Source organism: Anomaloglossus baeobatrachus, chromosome 11 (genome assembly GCF_048569485.1).
Source record: "Anomaloglossus baeobatrachus isolate aAnoBae1 chromosome 11, aAnoBae1.hap1, whole genome shotgun sequence".
Classification (NCBI taxonomy): Eukaryota; Metazoa; Chordata; class Amphibia; order Anura; family Aromobatidae; genus Anomaloglossus; species Anomaloglossus baeobatrachus.
In genome coordinates, this window is record NC_134363.1 from 170,432,995 (window position 1) to 170,438,698 (window position 5,704).

The window sequence follows — 5,704 nt, forward strand, 5'->3', positions numbered from 1 at the left end:
TTTCTGAGTGTATAATGAGCTCAGGAGGAAGAGATAAAGTGGCTCATAAGTGGAGAAAGAGGCCTATTGTTTCTTATATTCCATTGAACTATTGGTTTTTGATAACTTTGTTAAAACAAAGCCTCCATTTACTTATCAGCCCTGGCAGCGCTCCGATGTCGGGTACAGAGAGTGTTTCTGTTGCTCCAATGTAAATATTGCTGCTGCCTTTTCATTACTGCGGAATCTGACCTTGATATCTTTCCCAGCGTCAGTCGTGTATATTGTATTTATATCCAAGGAGTTGTCCCATGTCAGACATTTATAGCATATCCAGTGGCCACTGTGTGCGCTCGGTCCCCTCGTTTTAGTAGCATAGTCCATATGGCGGTAATGCAGTTTATATTCCATAAATTCAATAATTGTAATGTCTTAGTGCTGGCCCCTGTTCACATGTGTTTTATTCTGTAAGGAGGTGGTGGTCAGTTTTGTTTCTTTCTGCCATAACCACACCCATATGATGACCCCCATAGTGCGCACCACATATCATCATTGATCTATAGTACCCCCAATCACACGATCCCACATAATGCCCCCTAAGTATGGTTAACCCAAAGTGTATAGGATGCCCCCAGTGACCTACACAGTATAGTGCTCCCCACATAGTATGATGTCCACACAATGCCTCCACAACATCGGACCAACACAGTGCTCCCCACATACTATGATGTCCCCACAGTCCTCCCACAACATCGGACCAACACAGTGCTCCCCACATACTATGATGTCCCCACAGTCCTCCCACAACATCGGACCAACACAGTGCTCCCCCACATAGTATGATGTCCTCACAATGCCTCCACAACATTGGACCAACACAGTGCTCCCCACATACTATGATGTCCTCACAATGCCTCCACAACATCGGACCAACACAGTGCTCCCCACATACTATGATGTCCTCACAATGCCTCCACAACATCGGACCAACACAGTGCTCCCCACATACTATGATGTCCTCACAATGCCTCCACAACATCGGACCAACACAGTGCTCCCCACATACTATGATGTCCTCACAATGCCTCCACAACATCGGACCAACACAGTGCTCCCCACATACTATGATGTCCTCACAATGCCTCCACAACATCGGACCAACACAGTGCTCCCCACATACTATGATGTCCTCACAATGCCTCCACAACATCGGACCAACACAGTGCTCCCCACATACTATGATGTCCCCACAGTCCTCCCACAACATCGGACCAACACAGTGCTCCCCACATACCATGATGTCCTCACAATGCCTCCACAACATCGGACCAACACAGTGCTCCCCACATACTATGATGTCCTCACAATGCCTCCACAACATCGGACCAACACAGTGCTCCCCACATACTATGATGTCCTCACAATGCCTCCACAACATCGGACCAACACAGTGCTCCCCACATACTATGATGTCCTCACAATGCCTCCACAACATCGGACCAACACAGTGCTCCCCACATACTATGATGTCCTCACAATGCCTCCACAACATCGGACCAACACAGTGCTCCCCACATACTATGATGTCCTCACAATGCCTCCACAACATCGGACCAACACAGTGCTCCCCACATACTATGATGTCCTCACAATGCCTCCACAACATCGGACCAACACAGTGCTCCTCACATACTATGATGTCCCCACAGTCCTCCCACAACATCGGACCAACACAGTGCTCCCCACATACTATGATGTCCCCACAGTCCTCCCACAACATCGGACCAACACAGTGCTCCCCCACATAGTATGATGTCCTCACAATGCCTCCACAACATTGGACCAACACAGTGCTCCCCACATACTATGATGTCCTCACAATGCCTCCACAACATCGGACCAACACAGTGGTCCCCACATACTATGATGTCCTCACAATGCCTCCACAACATCGGACCAACACAGTGCTCCCCACATACTATGATGTCCTCACAATGCCTCCACAACATCGGACCAACACAGTGCTCCCCACATACTATGATGTCCTCACAATGCCTCCACAACATCGGACCAACACAGTGCTCCCCACATACTATGATGTCCTCACAATGCCTCCACAACATCGGACCAACACAGTGCTCCCCACATACTATGATGTCCTCACAATGCCTCCACAACATCGGACCAACACAGTGCTCCCCACATACTATGATGTCCTCACAATGCCTCCACAATATCGGACCAACACAGTGCTCCTCACATACTATGATGTCCCCACAGTCCTCCTACAACATAGCACCAACACAGTGCTCCCCACATACTATGATGTCCCCACAGTCCTCCCACAACATAACACCAATACAGTGTAGTTGTCATGCGGTGTTCTGCTCCTCACTCACAAGGTGTCATGGCGGCTCCAGACTCTGTTCACATTGCGGAGTCTGGCAGGCAACCTGATGCTCCTTAGTTGCTCAGCCAGAGCCGGGCGTCAACTGTTTCGTGTTCATTGGTCTTCGCTTTAGCAGGAGTTCATTCCTCATAGCTGGGGTCACAGGTTGCTGACATCCTATCACAGCCGCCTACACCATATACGAAATGGTGGAACCTAGGCTCGCATGCCGAAGATAGCTCTAGCTTTGCTCCAGCGATACTGGTCCTTCTGTGTGGTGATCCATTTGTTGCTGAACAGTTGTTTGCTATTTGGTGTGCAGTGGAAATATCCTTCTTGTTTGTTTATTTCCTCCCTGCACTTTTTTTCTCCCTGAGCACGTATTGTCTTTTCCCCTGTGTGTGCTTGCAGTGAGTTTGAGCCTTGATTTTCCCGTCAGTCGGTATTTGTGGTATTCTTTACTGCTATCCCAGCCCTCCACGGAGGTGTTAGACCAGGGTTGTGCAGGAGTTAGGACTACGTTGGCGATCCAGGCCTGGCCACCATCAAGCCTACCTTTGGAATAAGGGACAGTTTAGGGCCCCTAGTCTGAGGGCCAGTCTAGGTGCCCTCACTGCTGTTTACAGTGTCAAACCTGACAGGTACCACACATAGTATGATGCCCCCACAACATAGACCCAACACAGTGCTACCACTTATAGTATGATCTCCCCACAATGCCCCCACAATATAATACTAACACAGGGTTCCCCCACTTAGTATGATGACACCACTCTGCACATTCACACAGCATAGTGCTTACACACATAGTATGATGTCAACACAGTGCCCCCTGCAACATAATACAACACAGTGCTCCCCCACATAGTATGATGTCCCCACAATGCCTCCCACAATATAGTACCAACACAGTGCTCCCCCACATAGTATGCTGTTCCCACAATGCCCCCACAATATAGCATGATGTTCCCACAATGCCCCCACAACTTAGTATCAACACAGTGCTACCACACATAGCATGATACTCCTCAGTGCCCCCCACAAAATATTATGTCACTTTAATGCCCCACAGTAAAGTGCCCCCAAAGTTGTATCACTCAGATATGATTCCTCAACAGTCTTCCCCAGCGGCAAGCTCAGACAGAACAGAATATTTCGATCTGTGACAAAAGCCGGCATGGATATGGACTTCTCCCTAGTATGTTACCCAGGGCCGGCTCCAGGTTTTTGTGGGCCCCGGGTAAAAGAGTCCCAGTGGGCCCCATCCACACGCACACACACACATACAAAGATACGTACACGTACAGACAAATCTATACAGTCATATACACTGACATACATAGATACACATCATACATGCATGCATACAGACACACACACACAGGTCTGCTGCATACATACAGACACACAGCTCTGCTGCATACATACAGACAAACAGACACACACAGCTCTGCTGCATACATACACACACAGCTCTGCTGCATACATACAAAGCTCTGCTGCATACATACAGACAGACACACACTGCTCTGCTGCATACATACAGACAGACACACACAGCTCTGCTGCATGCATACATACATACAGACACATACTGCACTGCTGCATACATACAGACAGACACACACTGCTCTGCTGCGTGCATACAGACAGATACACACTGCTCTGCTGTATACATATGGACACATACTGCTCTGCTGCATACATACAGACAGACACACACTGGTCTGCTGCATGCATACAGACAGACACACACTGCTCTGCTGTATACATACAGACAGACACACACTGGTCTGCTGCATGCATACAGACAGACACACACTGCTCTGCTGCATACATACAGACAGACAGACACATACTGCTCTGCTGCATACATACAGACAGACACACACTGCTCCGTTGCATACATACAGACAGACACACACACAGCTCTGTGGGGCCCACACACGCGGCTCTGTGGGGCCCACACACGTGGCTCTGCGGGGCCCACACACGCGGCTCTGCGGGACCAGCACATACATCTCGGGAGGGGGGGCAAGGCATAGATCTCGGTGGGGAGAAACCCATACAGCTCACCGGGGCCCATAAATCGGGGGGCGGGGAGGGCACACACAGATCGAGTGGGGGGGAGGGGTGTAGCATATACCGCTCAGGTCACAGTGGAGAAGGGGCCCACACAGCGCCAGAGGGAAGCGCTGTGCTGGGGGTCGCTAGCTGGCACTGCGCCTCCTTCAGCTGTGAGACTGAGCAGGATGCAGGAGGGCGCAGCGAACACTGTGGTCTGCGCGCCTTAAAGGGATGGCAGCCGTATATTACTGCCAAGGACTGTGGTCCCTGGAACTCGGCCCGGGGGCAGCAGAACTGACTAAGGTGAGTGGGCCCCCCCCGACTCTCCAGGGCCCCGGCATTTGCCCGGGTGTGTTGGGTGCTGACGCCGACCCTGATGTTACCCCTCCACCCCACTTAGAATAGAGCACTGGCTATAGAAAAATCACATACTCCCCTGGCCCCTACTTATTTTGAGCAGCTCTAGTCTATGCCTGCAATGATTTATTTTGCCCCTGCCGCACCCGTCAGGATACAAAACCTGATTTGTATGAAGGATAAAAGCCGAGCATTCATTTCATATTTGGCTTTTTTCCAGTGGTCAGAAAAATGTCTAATCTTTGGAGTTGTTAGAAAAATAAATACATTTAAAAAAATTCCCAAAATATTAATATATAAATTCTAATCTCTATCTTGGGTGTTTGTGTTTTTGTAGCACACAATGTGGTGATGACCTTTACTTAGTGTGAGGCTTCCTCCTGTTATTTTGGTACAAGGAGTTAATAATATCCCATCGTCCTCAGACGGATTCAGAGATTCCAGAATGTGGGAAAAGTGCAGCTGTGTGATTAGTTGGCAGCAGCTGTCGTGTGATGTTTGTCATAGGGGCAGAAGAGAGGAGTGTCAGAGGAACCGGCCAGGCTCATTCCACCACCGGACGGAGGATTCAGAGGAACCGGCCAGGCTCGTTCCACCACCGGACGGAGGATTCAGAGGAACCGGCCAGGCTCGTTACACCACCGGACGGAGGATTCAGAGGAACCGTCCAGGCTCGATCCACCACCGGACGGAGAATTCAGAGGAACCGGCCAGGCTCGTTCCACCACCGGACGGAGGATTCAGAGGAACCGGCCAGGCTCATTCCACCACCGGACGGAGGATTCAGAGGAAGCGGCCAGGCTCATTCCACCACCGGACGGAGGATTCAGAGGAAGCGGCCAGCCTCGTTCCATCACCGGACGGAGGATTCAGAGGAACCGGCCAGGCTCGTTCCACCACCGGACGGAGGAT